The sequence below is a fragment of the Xenopus laevis genome, chromosome 9_10S (assembly GCF_017654675.1).
Source record: "Xenopus laevis strain J_2021 chromosome 9_10S, Xenopus_laevis_v10.1, whole genome shotgun sequence".
Lineage (NCBI taxonomy): Eukaryota > Metazoa > Chordata > Amphibia > Anura > Pipidae > Xenopus > Xenopus laevis.
The window spans coordinates 66533940-66551594 of NC_054388.1; the positions used below are offsets into that span (position 1 = coordinate 66533940).

At 40.3% G+C, this 17655-nt stretch overlaps 1 long non-coding RNA gene across 1 annotated transcript; it reads right to left on the reverse strand.

Moving 5' to 3' along the window:
• Window positions 1-1241: 1241 nt before the first annotated feature.
• On the reverse strand, window positions 1242-14256 carry LOC121399063. The gene is made up of 4 exons (XR_005964722.1): window positions 14177-14256; window positions 13734-13867; window positions 10211-10427; window positions 1242-2516 (listed from the first exon to the last, which is right to left on the reverse strand). It is a non-coding gene; the product is annotated as an uncharacterized LOC121399063 (long non-coding RNA).
• Window positions 14257-17655: the final 3399 nt, after the last annotated feature.

Below are 17655 nucleotides of genomic sequence, written 5' to 3' on the forward strand. Positions count from 1 at the left end.
AAATTTAATTACTCTCAGAACGTAAGGTCCCAGCATGTTCCTAATCAGGGTAAATGGGGCTTGCATAAGCCGGTGAGTATGAGGACTTAAATGGTTAAACAAAGCAACGTTACTATAAATAATGTCATACTAGAAATCTGCCGTATCAAGCACTTCCAATTGGTCAAGAACGTTGGCTGATACTGGGAGTTCAGCACAAGTTTGGGGAGAGATTTGGAAATTCATGGACTAGATAGGCAGTTCTAAACAGGTTTAGGACCCCTGGAGGATTGACATTAGGGTAAATGGTCCTCAGTGCAAAAGAAAATAGAGTACATACCATCATGCTCATATTGAATATATCTCAGTGGATATTACTATAGGAAGATAGTCAGTTTGGTGCCCTTTACAGTTGTTAAAGCCCTGCAGCATGGTGACTATCAGTGAGAAAAAGCCCATGTAAGATGCATGATCTCTTAGGTTGGGTGTTGGTAGGATATGAATATATTTACCTGTGCTCCTGGGAACATTCTGCTACTGTAACTTTAGCTCTTAAATCAACAATTTCCTTTATTTGAATCTTTCCTTTGCTCCTCAGTCATATCACTCCCTGGCTGCTGGCAGAAACTGGGTAACAGGCTTGTTTGTGGCTGTTGGATGGTTCTGAGTTTCAATTATTGGTCAGATGAGGGTCCACTCTGGAGCCCTGTACTAAATGAGCACTGTAAAAACTAACCTGGTGCTCCAGTATCAGATGCACACAGTCAGTCAGTGGAGTCGGAACATCACCAACCAAATAATTCAAGTAATAATGAGCTTTTCAATGTAATAAAGAGGCAGTGGGATATTATTGGATAAAGGAGTATAGGTGAACTCAGGATCAGTGTACTACCTCGTCTGTAGACTTCAATAACAGTTTATAATATGTCCTCTGTGCCAGAATACTGGGGTTAAACCCAATGGGAGGAAGGTTATGTTCTTGAAATATATGTGGAACTGGAAGCCTGAACTGGATAAGTTGCTTATGGCTCCTGTTCTTATATTCAAACTGCCAATCTGAAGTGTGTCACAGTCAGCTGCTAACTAGAATAAGACCAAAGCAAAATGTGCTCTCTATATATGAATTTCAGCAGTGGCATAACTAGATTTTACTGGGCCCCACAACAAATTAATTTTAGGGACCCCAACATAACCAGAGGTTGTCCTTTTTTACCAATATATATTGGAATTTCTCATTATTTAGGGCTTCATAGGGCCCCTATACCTCCTGGTCCCCTGTACAGCAGCAGGGTCTGTTTCTTCTGTAGTTACGCCCCTGGTTTTCAGTAAGGGAAATTCTTATGTACACCGCACTTTATTAGAGATTCAAAACAAAGCTCCAATCAAGATGGACACAGTTATGAAAGCAAGCCTTGCATCATCTCAAAATCTTGCCTAAGGCATTTTGGAGGGGCAGGCAAAATTTGATTGACAGCTGATATAGAGGCATAGAGGAGGGGCAGGCAATATTTGATTGACAGTTGAGATTTATAATTTCATTTACAACAGCTATGAATCCTTTAATAAAAAAAAGAATTTGGATTTCATGTTTAATTTAAAAAGGAAGATTTTTATGTCTGGGTGGCAGGTCCACTTTAAGACTAGGCTGTTTACTTTGGAGCACTAAGAGAATGCAAAGGAAAGGGGTTGGTGGAGGATTTATGTTCCATTTAAGTGGGCTGCAGGACTTCTATCAGTATGGAAAATAAATGCACAAGACTCTGCACAAGCTCTGATGACAAATCAGACTTTGACGGCGTATTTCCATAAAATATGTCAATATGAGAAAACAATATGTGAACTGAAATAGAATTGAATGCAATATATTGCCCCCTTGTTTGTAATAAAACACTTTCAAGGTTTCCTGTACATTTGCTGCCACTCCTTATAGACAGAGTAACAGAGTATGTGCCATGATGTCTCTGTACAGATGTACAATATGTACAGTAATGGAGAACAAAGCTGAGTAAAGTAACATTTATGAGAAACAAGGCCTTCCTCTGAAGGAAAATAGAACACATTGTACATGGGGTGTATAGATACTGTGCCTCGGCCAAACTAGCCAATCAGAGGGCTCTGAGAGCCACGTGATATTATTATCCTCATTCCTTTTGCTGAAATAAGGCTGCTGAAATGAAGCTTCAATCTCTTTTGTGCAAACAAGATTTTTTGTGCATCAACAAATGACTATACTGAAACAAGGTGTGACCTGGACAAGCGGTTCCCTTAAACCCACATGCATTGACCAGACATATACCTTAGTGTTGCTTCTTGAAATATTGCTCAGATTGCACCCATTGATGACGCGTTATACAGGCTTGGGCTGTGCTGTTTCCATACCGGGAGACCTAAACTTAGGCAGGTAAAGGCCAAACTTGTTCTCTATTTCAGCAAATGTTGCGGTTGCCAGTCTCTAACCACCAATATGGTCTGGATTGGCTGGAGGAAGGTCAGAGATTCTGGTCTTTGGAGAAGGCTCAGCGCCGGCTTCCAGTTTGCTGGAAAGGGAAATACAGAAAAACATTTACTAAAGAACAAAGTTTTAATGTGTTGTGTGACTGGATACTATATGGGGCTGACTGTGACATACAAGATTTTATTTAACTCAAACTCTTCAGCTCACAGACCGTATTATTTGTCCCCCCAAGTATTTTAGTAGGGATCTATCAGAATTAGTATTCTTTGATTGGCCCAGACAGTTGTAAAGGATAAAGAGAGCCGCAGACACTCTCTGCTACCAGCACATTAAAAGGCTCTTTTCATAAACAAGTCCCAGGGGAAGAGTAAATTCCAGTTTTACATACAGTAATGTCTGTTCTGAAAATTCTATTTATGTTCAACAGACAGAGTTAATGTTATGAAATAAGAGGCTTCCTCCAAGCAAGGGTGTTTACTGTTTGTTTCCGTTTAGGGTATATATACACGGATAACTGCTAGTGCTCATTAACAGCAGGATTAAATCATATTTCTTTTTACTTGACAGAATCAAAATAATAGATAATTCCATGATGCACTTCCCTTTAGCAAGAGGTTCCAGACATTTGTTAGCATACAATTAATAGTTAAGAATGAAGCATGTGTGCTGCCTCATTGTACTGATCTGATTTTTTTCTCCTAGTCCTACAACATGTTCGAGGGCCAATTTTAATTAAAATGATGATGTCACACAGTGAAGTTTATGGAGCCTTTGAGCAGACCGGGAGCCACAAAATCCTTTGGAGGGCCACATGCAGCCCATGGGCCTCCAGTTGGACAACCCTGCTCTAGTGATTCCTATAAATATGTACAAACATTCTGTTGCCCTGTTGTTCTAGGGAAGCAAGTTAAAATCTGGCCAGGCCCAGATTTGTGGAAAGGCCACCTATGCCCGGGCCTAGGATTTTAGGGGGCAGCATGCTGCCCAACCACACCCACATTGGTTCAAAAACACTGGGGATGTGCAGAAGATACAATTATTTTGTAAATTTCCCATGCCCAATCCACATTGCTCAGGTCCCGATTATGAAGATTTGCATGAATAAACACGTGACGAATGGCAGTGGGCCTAGGGGCGCCCGCTATGTAAATCTGGCCTTTAATCTGGTTTTATGCTGGCAATGTCAGTGAAAGACTTTGGGAGAGTATATGTAACACTGTTCACTAAATCTTACATCTAGTACTGAGTTGGAAAGACCACAACAAGGAGCGAAATTCCACAAATGAGGGGGGAGAAAAAGCTATAAAGTAAAATGGGAGATAACTGAGGAGTAAGACAACAGAGGGAGAAGTGAAGCGCGAATGGGGAAGGGGTAAAAGAGACAATGAAAGCGAGAAGGAGGGAGAGATAAACAGAAACAACAGATGGAAAGTATGGGAGAAAAAGATGAAAGCTGTAAACATGCACAGAACAAAAGAAATCATAAGCAGAACGAAATGTGTGAGATATGAATGGAAGGGGGATTCCCATGACAACCAGCTAACTGTCCCAAATTATTACAACTGCCCCTTCTTGGGAATAACAAGCCTATAGGTGTTCCTGTTGCCCCATAGAGAAAACCCTTAGTTCTTTTTAACCCTAAAATCCAGTAATATTTGCCATAGAGTGTTTCCCTTACACAGCAAAGGATAAAGCAGTGATGGGCCATGGGTACTACTACTACTGCTGTTCTCCACAAGGCCCATGTGCTGGTCAGAAAGCCCAATGAGTGACAGCCCTCTAGGGTACAGTGCTATAACCAATTGGGTTCAGATAGTATCTGTGATGCCTGTGATAGAACATCCCTTTATACAAATAGCTAGCCTCTAAATCATAAAGTGACTATTGTTGCTGTTTTTGTGCAAGGAAAGACACAGCCCCAGGTTACTACAACTACACTGTACTATTCAAGTAAAAGTTCCTAGAATTATCAAACTGTTAACCATTTTTTTACCAGTACTTATGTACTTTATTAAACATTACACATAACATATGGGTTATTAGCAGTGTTCTGAATTCCCCAGTAACCCCTTTACTGGCAGGAAAATTGGCTCCAATCTGTTTCTTTTTATATACTTTCCACCTGTTAGAAATGATCATTTGGCCTGAGAAATAACCTCCTCTGGTAAGTAGTACAGTGGAAGGATAGCCTTTCTCTAGCGGCCCAGGCTTCAATCTAAAATGTTCTCAGTGAAATTACTTTCTTTAAATTGATCTCATTCTGCAGGGACCCAGATTCTCAAGGACTCACTTCTCCTGTCATGTCTGGAGTGAAATCACCCAAAGTAACAGGAGTAGGAAAAAGGTACTTGTTCTGTATTAATCACAGGCTGAGACATGGATACCGACTGCCCTGCTTGCACTTTATCCAGCTCTTCCCTACTATATGCATGGAGTGTGTGCATGTGTATGTATCTATATATAATGGACAACTAGAATTCTATGGCTGTAAAAATATAATATACAGTAAATCCATTTTGAACAATAATCTAATTAATTGAGGAGGAAAGATACAATCATTGGGGTGCCATTTTGTTAGGTACCCCAGTGTTGCCAGATGCTTACTGCCTATCCTAAGCTGGGGCTCCTCTTCATCATAAATGATTTTCGGGGAAACTCATCCTGTGAGTGTATATTGTTCTGGTGTTTATACAGGTATGGGACCTGTTAGAATGCTTTGGACTCAGAATAACTGATCTTTCCATAATATTGGAAATTCGTTATTTTATCACTGGGGCTGATTCACTAATTGGTCTTCATTATTTCTTTTTTATAGTTTTCAAATTAGTTGCCTTCTTCTACATCATACTAAAAGTTAACTGAAAGGTGAACAACTCCTTTAAGTTACCAATAGCAACCAATCAACAATAAGTTTTAATTTGTCTACTGCAAGCCAGAAAATTATTATTATAATTATTACCTAGTATTTTTAGAGCGCCAACATATTGTGCAGCGCTGAATAAAAGCCTAACTGGTTGGGTAAGTGCAGTGGTGCAAACTGCAGACTTTAAAGTAATGTGATTCTGCATTAAACAACCGAGCATTCTATTTCCCATTCTATTTACGTGTCTTTCATTTGGACAATATGAGAAACTTTACCATAAACTGTAATTATATTTAAAAGGCTACATGCGATCAACCTTCTCTCCAGAATCACCGTAACAAAGTATTAATCAATCTCATGCTTTATGTTGGGCGGCGCAGCTTATTTTCCACCAAATAACTTTCCATTTGTCTTGCAGATGTCTTTTTGTATACCAAATTACATGCTTGTCAGCATTCCTACACACATCAAACATTAAACACAGTGCTCCTAATGAAGATGTAAATCCATTAACATGGCTGTGTCACACTTAAAATAGCAGTGAATAACTTCACTTTCTTCAGGAGCTGACTGGCATGGGTGGTATAAGCTGTTGTGAATTCATTTGAATGGACCACCATAAATAAAGAGGTTTATTGCACATTTTGTTTTTGGGGGGTCAATGCTGCATTATTCTTTCATCCCTTTCCCTTTTAACACATTTATCAAAACAATGCAATTGGTCGGCAGGTCAGCACTCACCAAAACGAATAAACAAATAAGCAGGTGCCCATGTAGAGTTCTCCACTTCAACTATCTTGTGCAATGGTAATTGGAGTCACAGCACCACCCTTGAATATAATTTAAAAAGCCTTTATTGGATTCATGGCTCAGATGTCAGAAAAACAAAGTTTCAGGCCCAATCACTGCTTTTTTTCAAGTAACGCATTTATCAAACCAGATTCCTGTCTTATTTTGTCACAATGGGGGGAATTCACAAAAGTGTCGGTAAAAAAAGTAACCCAGAAGTGGCGGTCGACAAATTTGTAAAATGTTGTATAAACGGCAAATTCACAAAGGCAGATGTTACCATCTCTGAATGTCTCGTAAGTCTGACAATTTTCTAAAATGTCGTATATCTTTTCATCGTACAAACGACATTTACCAAGACTTTCTAAATGACAATTTGTCTGACATTTTCATTTTGGAGAGCCTAAAGTGTCTGAAAAATTGTCGGTAAAAAAAATGAGTTTACGAGTAATTCATAAAAATGGCGGGAAAAGTGGCGCCGAAAAAACCACATCATCCATTATCATCTATCCAAGCCCTTGCTTCTGGCATATAGCGTGTGCCCAATGGTACAAAATGGCTTCAGAAAACAAAAGTTTGCCAACAAAAGAGAAGCAGATTGAGAATATGTTCTACTGCTTTGAGCAGTTAAGCTGGCCATAGACGCAATTCGTATGAATTGAGGATTGGTACGATTTTCGGACGGTGTGCGGAGAGTCGCGACAATTTTCATCCCACAGAGATCGGTCGTTTGGTCAATTTGGACAGGTTAAAAGATTTCTGTCGGCTGCTGATATTATCTCTGCGTGTATTGCCGATCGTACGATTTTCAGTGGGAGACTATCACTAGCTTTGGTCGGACATAACTATCGTATGATTGCTGTCAGGGGCAGAACATTGCTGATCTGTTCTTTTACTGCTTTATTTGATCTGAATGGTTAGTGGCAGGTCAGGAGATGGGAAAGCCCGATGGATTCAAATTGGATCTTTGGCCAGCTTTAACCAACATTCTAATCTATTTATTGGGTTAGACCTCGGTGCTGCTTAACAGCAACACTGAGAACTATCATCTCTCCAAACCCTTATTTCTGACATACTGCTTGTGCCCATTGGTAAAAAAATGACTACACAAAACAAGCATTTGTCAACTTGTTGATTGAGGAAATTTGTGGTATTTTAGAAAGGAGAATTTTGAGCTGTGAACCACAATTCTCAGTGGCGTAACTAGTTATTACTGGGCCCCATAGCAAATTCAATTTAGGGCCCCAAAATATTTATAAGTTGGCCTATTTTACCGAGATATATTAAAATTGCTAATTAATTAGGGTCTCACTGGGCCCCCTACACTCCTGGGCCCCCCTGCAACCGCAGGGTCTGCTTCCTCTATAGTTACGCCCCTGACAATTCTAATCTATTGGTTGTTAGTGCTCACTGCAGCTCAAGAAGAATACTGAGTAGTATCACCTGCACAAATCCTTGAAATATTTTTCTGACATACTGACTGTGCCCAAAGACAGAATAAATGCTGAACACAAGAGTTTGTCAACATAGGTGTAGATTTAGGAAACAGTCAGACCTCCAAGAAAGATTTGCAGTACAGTAGTACTTAGGGTTGCCACCTTTTTTACCCCCCAAAAATGGCCAGGCGGCAGGCTGGCAACATGGGGTGGGCAGGGCTGGAACTAGGGGCAGGCAGAGTAGGCAAGTGTCTAGGGTGCAAAGCTGGGGGGGCGCCTGCCATGTACCTTCTCTCTGCCGCCTACCCCATGTCCGATCCTCGCTCTCCCCGACTTTTAGTTCTCTTTCTCACCCCCAGCACTGGTGGGGCGGCGACAATGGTGGGTGGGTGACGTTGGGGAGTGATGTCAGGGGCAGGACTGATGACGTGACGATCAGCGATTGGCTGATTGCCATGTTATTCACTTCAATGTCCTGTTCAGATTTCCTAATTTGGAAATCCAGACAGGAACTTTTCACCCAAGCACCCCAGGTGAAATCAGGACAGGTGGCAACCCTAGTGGTTCTGGTTTTCTCCCACACTCCAAAAACAGGCCAACAAATGAGAAAAAGGTTGAGAATAAAACTCTGAAATGTAAATTAATATTTTATAATCCTGTTTTTGGCATAAACAGGATCAAATCCTTAATAAGTATGCCTGATCAATTAAGATTTTTTCCACTTGGGTAGATGTTTAAACTGAGGTAGATAACTGATATAGAACACTAGACTACTTTATACAGCAAACAAAACATGCACTTTAAAGTTTAATTAGGTCAAGAAGCATTAGGACAGCTAAGTGGTCTATGGGGTATCCAAGAATTATACAAACATTTTGGTTTTGCAGACTCCATCACTGCCAATATTTAGCTTGGAACTAATTCTGAATGTTTGGTATGTAAGGTAAATAGATTTTTATTCTTCAGGCCCAGAAACCTCAACATATCCTTCACCCCTGGTACATGCAGAAATGGCCAGGCACTGCTAATGTGAATAAACAATCTCCTTTCAGAGGATTTGCCTTTGCTTGTGGAACACTAATAACATGGATTCATCTATAATGAAGCTAAAAGCTCAAGAGCCTGAATTCTATGTTACTACTGAAAGCCAGATGAATAGGCTGTTTAGCAGCCAGTCACAATGCCACCTTTATTACTGGTCAACAGGAAGCAGATCCACTACATTCTGCAAGAGCCAAAAAAAAACTTGCCTTGGGCACGAGGTGGCTTTTGCCCTGCATTAGCTGTAAGTCAGGATGTTCCATGGCCAGAGGACAATGTCTTTTGTGTAGGAGGATAGACACATGTCTGCAGAGTCCAACACCTACTTCATTCAACCCATTAGGGCAAAGCAATATGTGTAAATGACTTTGAGTTGGAAGTATCTTATATTACACTATTACGTAGACTTAGCACAGTATACATCTTTATTCTGACCAAGAGTGCCACTGCCTCTTTTAGCCTTAAATCTCAGCATCATCCTTGGGGGGGGGGGTGCAAGGCTGGGGGTTGAAGTGGGGGCAGGGACAATCATCTTCAACCTGCGACTCTCACAGTGACAGCCAATGGGATTCTGGAGACTGTAGTGGAGCAGTGGGATAGATATAAACAAAACCAACATATCCAATAACAGGTGATGCACATATTACTGTTTGAACTGATTACTCTTCACCAGTTTAACTCCAGTTAACAAAGCCAGGCTAAGGTTGCAGAGTCATAATACCTTCACATGCCCACAATGCTTCAGACCTGCTTAAATGCTGTTAAATCAGAAGCAGATTTAGCAGAAAACTTGGAGTGTAAAATTGGCCATATAGATACAGATTTAGCTAGACATTTTGGCTGAAAATCCAAGAACCTATGACACCTAGGGCAGTTCAAACAGACAAATCTCTCTGTTGGATCGGAGCTGTTCTGTCTAACATTTCAACTGCTGTTGTCCTTTCTTGCCATGTGTAGATGTACGACTAGAAGATATGGAAGTAATAGGGACCACATCTTCCTCTCAGATCTATTTGTTTGGCAAATGAACAGATCAGGGATCTATGGCCATGATTATGGATAACAAAATTGCACAATATTTGACTCAATTTCCTTGAATTCCAGTAAATTCAGCTGGAGGAACGCAGGGAAAATGAGTTCAAGGGTATCATACATATTAATAACAACTTCTCTAGATTGCAATAATCAAATTACAACCATCAATTAACATATCAGTAAGTTATACCTGCCTTTTTCATATTAAAAAACTACGTGCGTTAAAACTGGTCTCCTAGAATCCGATATACGTCCATACAATGACGGCTGCTCTACAAGTGATATTTTTCCCTTTTCTGATTATATTTCTGGCTGATGGAAAGCCTCAGAGCGAGCTGCTGACAGAAGCCTGATACAGATGGACAGATAGATTTCTCAGACTTGCTGAATGCCATTACGCTGTTTACATCAGTTATGCTAATGTAATTATCTCTCATTAAACCAACGATATCGCCCACTGAGAGCTTATATTTACCGCACCTCCGTGGTGACTGATACTGCTTTTGTATAAACGGTCTGATGAGGACAATTTTCATGTTCTCTATTAACAACAACATAGACTAATCTCACTGAAGGAATGGGGAGGGGGGGCTTTTTAAAATAGAATTATACCTGCAACAGCGCCAGCTGTCAGAAGCTGAAGTGCGCTAATGTGCCTATGCTCATCTGCCAACATGGTTTTGGAGTGCGCATAAACAGGAACGTAGATGGTGAAGAATGGGATGTCACGGAGAAAGCAGACTTTGGCACCCTTCAATGAGAAAATAACATGATTCCAGTTGAGGTCCTTTCAGGGAAAAGTGTCAAATCAATCTTGGATCACACTTACCTACAAAAAACATTGTGAAGAAGTGGTCACATGGTAGTAGATTTCAGTATTATTCATTTTCTATAGGGCCGGCTCAAACAGCATGTATAAATACATATTCTCAGGTTCCCAAAAATACTGTATGTTCACAACAAGCACACACATGGAAAAGGCTGGATAGCACTTTACTAAAAGAAGGCGATGCTGACCACCAAGTCTTGGCTAACATGAGTGACAGAAGACAAAGGCAGCTCTTTGATCTCCACTTCAGTTTTATGGGAGTCGAGAGGCTGCACAATGCTGCTCCCACTGTACGTGGTATATATAGTGGCATGGGCAACAATGTTGGTCTTCCTCAGCTCCAATTCCCAATTTCATTGACAGTAAAGGCAAGAAGGAATGAGAAGATTTAGCACTCTGGTTGTCACTCTCAGATCAAGATCTTTCCATGAAATTTAAAGAGCAGGCCAAGTACTGCAGTACTAACACACAAAAGGTTTGCTGCTACCTTTACACTTGCTTGAGACTAGGAATCTAGATGTAAAGATCCCTGTGAGCCAAAAGGAGACAGAATGCTACTGCAGCCCCATTACAATGTCTTTCTTTGCTTCTGTACTGCCATTACAGTATTTACTTAAAGTGAAACCTCTGCAAGAAAAAACCCAAACAGAACCCTGCTTTTGAATAAAATTTTCTTATATCAAAACTGTATATGCTCAGCTGCTTTGAACTACCTAACAAATAGCATTATACTCATACCATTATGGAATGTGGCTAGATGAGTTAAAAATCTCTATTGCAACAAATTCTGAAAGAATTATTTTGTTATTCAAACTAATGATATGTAGATATGTCTTTAGTACGTTAGCCGTTTAATTGGACAACACACTAAAAAGAGAAAAATACAGCAGTAAGAAGACGTAATCCAGGTAATATATTCACCAATTAATAATCACTGGATTTACCTAATTTCTAATGAGTTTTTTTTTCAAGATGGAAGAAAAACAATCCATTTGAGATTTTTTCTGGAAGCTGGTTAATGAGGAAAAAGCAAGTTGTACAGGAATGATGAGAGGGTAGAATTAGGCTAAGGATCCCCCTACTCCCTTCTTTTAACTTTACCTTAACTGAATCATAACATTTCAATTAAATAAAAACACAAACACATGAATAGTGGCAAAATCTGTGGAGGTCACGTTCTTTATTTACAAATTCACAAAGGACTAGGCACCCCTGACCCACAGCTGCGGCTCCTATCATTACCTCTGGGCCTCCGCCCATACCTTTACCGACTTACAGGGAGCAGAGATTCAGGGCAAAACGCACTCTGTGACCTACGGTTACCCATCCTCTTGCTCCCTATCATGTGCAATAGTGGCGCTAACCCAGCCTCTCAGCTGAACTCAGACAAGACCGTGCAGTCTCAGTCTGATCCACGCTAGTGACTCTCCAAGGGTAGGCCTGCACTGTAAATCTCACCATTTCCGGAGCCGTGCTGACGCCCAATATGGAACCGCAGCTGCGTCAGGGGAAAAACTATCTTTGACCTACACAGATAATGGCATTCCAGAGGAAGGCAAAAAACTCAGGAGCTTATAGCCAATTTGCATCCTGATGAAAAATTCCTTCCTGACCCCTCTAAGGCGATCGGTTCCAAGAACCCTGGAGTACCATATTTCGCTTCCATCTTCTCCTAGGGTGGGAGGGTGGGAGACAAAAAACAACAGTTAATGCCCGCTCTCCTGCTCTGCTTTTCCTTTTAACCCCTAAACCACCCCCACGGCACTCCCCTCAGCTCCCTCCTCCCGCCCCCCTTTTTCCCGCCGAAACTTACTGCCCCATTGTTCTAGCCAAAAGGGGGGTGGGAGGGGTAGGAGTGAGGAGTGCCTCAACCCGTACAAACCAGGGGGAGGGGGCCCCAGCCTAACTTCATTCGGCCCCACTAAGGGCCTCTTTCCCACAATGAGCAGCACATTTACACAGACATGCCAAGAAACTGATACCTGCAGCCAGGGCCGCCATCAGGGGGGGACAGGGGGGACAAGCGTACCGGGCCCGGGCATGAAGGGGGGCCCGGCAGCGCTGCATTTTTTTGAAGATCCGGGCCCCCCTTATGAGCGCCCGAGCCGTACGTCTTGCCTCTTCAGTGCCGAATGCGGAAGTGCCGAAAAGCCGAAGCCGATGCGACGAAAAGACCCGAAGTCACGGAAAAAGCCGAAGTCACGAAGCGCCGAAAAGACCCGAAGTCACGAAAACAGCCGAAGCCGAAGTCCTGAAGCGGTGAAAAGACCCGAAGTCACGAAAGGAGGCGAAGTTGAAGTACTGAAGCCATGAGTTCAATTCTACTGAACACCAGTTTGTGTTTTTTTTTTTTTTTAATCCCCTGGCCACCAATGTATTATTTTAATATTCTATAGGCCCCTGCCACCAATCTTTTTTTTAAAACTTTTGTTTTTGGGGCCCCAATTTTTTTTAACTCGTAAGGGGCCCCGTTGCCACCATTGTTTTTTTTTGGGTTTTTTTTAAAAAAAAAAAATTAATTTTCTTTTTGGTGGCCCCAAATTTTTTTAACTTGTAAGGGGGCCCCTGCCACCAGTTTTTTTTTTTTTCAAAAAAAAATTATTTTTTTTTTAAATTTTTTTTGGGGCCCCAATTTGTTTTTAACTTGTAAGGGGGCCCCTGCCACCATTTTTTTTTTTTTCAAAAAAATTTTTTTTTCTCCAAATTTTTTTTTTGGGGCCCCAATTTGTTTTTAACTTATAAGGGGGCCCCTGCCGCCAATGTTTTTTTTTTTTTCAAAAAAAATTAATTTTTTTTCAAATTTTTTTTTGGGGCCCCAATTTGTTTTTAACTTATAAGGGGGCCCCTGCCGCCAATGTTTTTTTTTTTTTTCAAAAAAAAATTAATTTTTTTTCAAATTTTTTTTGGGGCCCCAATTTGTTTTTAACTTAGAAGGGGGCCCCTGCCACCAATGTTTGTTTATTTTTTAGTTTTTTTTACATTTTTTTTTGTTGGGGCCCCAAGTTTTTTTTAACAGGGGGCCCCTGCCACCAATGTTTTTAAAAAAAGAAAAAATTTTAATTTTTTTTTTTTTGGGGCCCCAATTTTTTTTATAAGGGGGCCCTGACCATCAATAGCTTTTTACAACTTGTGTGGGGGGGGGGGTTACTTTTTTAGCGCTGATGTCTGTGTGGTCTTTTAACTGCGATGTGGGCAGGATATGGGGCGGAGCTTGGTCGTCAGTGTGGGCGGGGCCCAGGGGGCCCCAAAAATTTTGTTGTACGGGGCCCCGTGATTTCTAATGGCGGCCCTGCCTGCAGCACTCACTTTATAGAGACCAAATAATCCCAAATCGTGCAGCACTGTAAGGGCACTGGCCCCGTCGCAATCTCTCCTGCGACCTGTAAGTGAATCTTTACAATCTCCAGCGGGTTCGTGAAAATTACTTGGGAGCCTCCTGCCTGCAATCAAATAGACATTTCTATCATCTATTTTAGAAGGTGATTTAAGGCCATACATTTAATTTGCACAGAAGAAGCTTATCAGAAAATGTGCAGGAAGATGTATTTATTTAAAAAAAAAATATTTGGTACGCTCTATAAATCCCTTCATTGGTAAAAGTTATCAAGGAAAACTATCAGGTGACTGCTTTATGAGCTTCCACAGCAAGGAACAGCAATGGTTGAATATTTCAGTCAGAAAAAAAAGCTTTTTAAAAAATGTTTACTTTTTTGTTTTTTAATAGAAATACGTTCCAACAGCAAAATTACTTTAAATATGGGCTTCAAGCTGAGTTACACAGGTGGGATCTATTATCCAGGTGTCCAGCATTCCAGATAGTATATCCCATATCTGTATATAAAAAAAGCTCCAATTAATATATACATTTATTACAGGAGCTTAAATCACATAAACCATTATCATAAAGCAAAGAGCTGCAGGTCACATAATCCCTAGAAAAAAATGATTAAATTTGTGTTATTCTGCATTCTTCTTTACAAACTCTAACATTCACTGTATATAACCTGTTTAAGATTTTGCTTTCCTTTGAATCACTGAACTAATATTTAGTTGTATAAGCAGTGTTTCTGCTGCACATCTCTGTTGCATGGAGTCAACCAACTTCTGGCACCTGTTACATTCCACAATTCTTCTGCATTTCTTGGTTTTACCTCAGAAACAGCATTTTTGATGTCACCCCACAAATTTTCTATTGGATTAAGATCCAGGGATTGGGCTGGCCACTCCACAATGATAATGAGCTAATAAGCAAAGCTATTGCTACTTTACTGGTGTGCTTGGGGTCATTGTCTTGTTGAAACATCCATTTCAAGGGCATTTCCTCTTTGGCATAAGGCAACATGACCTCTTCAAGTATTTTGATGTATTGAAACTGACCCATGATCCCTGGTGTGTGATAAATAGGCCCAACACCATAGAATGAGAAACATCCCCATATCATGATTCTTGCATCACCATGCTTCACTGTCTTCACATTGTACGGTGGCTTTAATTTGGTGTCTGGGGGTCATCTGACAAATTGTCTCGGCCACTAGACCCAAAAAAACAACAATCTTGCTTTCATCAGTCCACAAAATATTGTGCCATATCTCTTTAGGCCAGTCAATGTGTTCTTTGGCAAATTGTAAGCTCCTTAGCTTCTTGCAGATATCTTGGCTTCACACGTTCATCTTATAATTGTAACAGTACTCACAGGTAACTTTAGACCTTCTTTAATCTTCCTGGATCATTGGCAGAGTCTTTGCTATTTTGGCTATTCTTCTATCCATTCGAAAGGTAGCTTTCCCTTTTCTTCCATGTCTGTCAGGTTTGGTTATCCTTTTAAAGCATTTGAGATCATTTTAGCTGAACAGCCTCTCATTTTCTGCACTCATATATTTTCCCCTCTCCAATCAATGTTTTAATCAAAGTATACTGATCTTAACAATGTCTGGAACAACCCATTTTACTCCGATTTTCAGAGAGAAATGCACTATAACCAGTATACACAACATTTGCTGCCTTCCTTCCTTAAATAAGGGCCGTAATTGACACCTGTTTTTTCACAAAATGAATGACCTCACTAATTGATCTCCACACTGCTATTATTTGGAACAAGCCTCAATTAATGATTGAACTAAACAGAATCAGCAGCATGCATGTCATGACTGTTGGGTTTCTATTACACAACTTACACCTACTAGCAAATTATTGAAACGTAGAAATATAATTTCTTCCAAAAACAGTGATCAATCAGGTTAGTGACATTGGACTGCCATTACTCTGAACACAACTGTATCAAATCAGTTCATGCCAAAAGTGCTGTCATAAAAAGCTTAGACATGTATCACAACAAAAGACGCACTCCTGGACTTCATGAGATTATCATGTCTTGATAAAGGTTCCAACTGGAACTGAAACGTTGACAATAAAATATATCACCTCATCATGTAGTCCAAGAGTGTGTCTATTGTTGTCATACATATATAATCCCCAGTGATGTGAAATAAACATTGATCCTTCAGGATATGATTTACTACTCAATCTACTAATTAGTCAGATACATGATGCACAGCTCAATTTCTCTCTTTAAAAACACTCAAGGGATTATTTTTTTCTCCCCCAGGGGCAAATGCTAGAGCACTAAAGCATTTACCAAGCACCTGCACCCCAGGGAATGCTCTGAGCACCAAATCAATAATCTGCAGGGATCATTGCCAGGAGATGCTGTCCTATGTGCCTCCCCCTGACCACCCCTTGCAGCAAGTTATACTATGTTGAATGTAGTGTGCAAAGTCCAAAAAAATTGCTGAATTTATTTGTACTTTGCACCCTGCATTCTGATTTACATGACGTTCATAGTGCAACAACATTTGCATCTGATTCAAGGACATGTATCACCAAAGCCATTTGGATGCATTTAAAGTAATGAGATTTGGGGCACAATTGAGAAATCCTGCTTCTAAACCCATAATCCCGCCCCCTGGCAGATGACATAGTGGCTTGGATAATTTTTATTGTATAATCCCCTGGGGTGGGGGGAAAGATTTTCTGTACGTGACAAAGTGCCCTGTGTGCTATTACTCTAAATATTAAGCACTTTGATTCCAAAAAGGTAATAGAAGCTTTACTATAGATAGGTAGCTATATATCCATGGGCGTGCCATTCATTTCCTTGACGTTTGAAATACAGTAGTTTTAGTACTCAGATAAAGGGTGAAATGTTTTCCCCCATAAAATACAACCAGTAGCCAAAAAATATTTTATTTGCAGCTGCTGGTCAGATACAACCTTTATACGTAAAATAAATACTTCATTTTATGGTGTTAAACAAAAAAGTACACTGACAGAGAGCAATTAGATGACATTTAAAATACTGCTAGCTTCGAGTGCCAATAACAACAGTTTGTATTAGACTTAGATCATATCATTTATGAGTTCTGAAGGTTAAAAAAATAGTTTAGCAATGTTATAGAAACAAATACTTTCCATAGCTGTGTTTCCAATCTCGGAACTGCATAGAAAGAAATCAATGTGGCTAAAATGTAGGGGGAAAAGGTTTCTTATATGTGCTACAATGAAAAACACCTTAATAAGTTACATGCTTGAATGTTTATTATTAGTTTATCAACCAACGTAGCTGCTAGCCTGTCTGCACAACATAAGAGCATTGACCTTTATAATGGCCCAGTGACCTGGCAGTAAAATTGTATACAACCCCTGAAATAATCTAATATACCCCAAATTATAGTTGCTTGATGCCCATGGAAAATCCAGAAGACAATTAAATTAAAGACTGCTCTGTTGATAGGGTGTCTAGCTGAGCAACAACACTGGAACAATACAGGCCGGGTACAGTGGTAAAACAAAGGCCTCAATACTGTTCCTCCCAGTTGGGCAAATTGTATCTTCAGCGGTCTAGTCAATTTATATACAGTATCATCAGCTCCAGTGGTAAAGGGATGAGCAGATACAATGTGACCTCTCACCTCCAGGGCAAAGTACTGTCGCCAACCCCCTACAATATACAGAGGATCCATTGTTCTGTGTTTATCTATACGAATTGTAATTCACCACCTCTTATATTAAAACTTTTCAGCACAGGACTTTCACTACAAGGCCGCTAAATTCAATCACAGGAAAATCTTTTCAAGCTGCCATTAGGAATACAATAACTTTTCTATAGCTTCTCACAAAAGAACTTTCCCTACAGCAATCTGAAAGCAAAGAACTTCTTAGGGCAATTTTG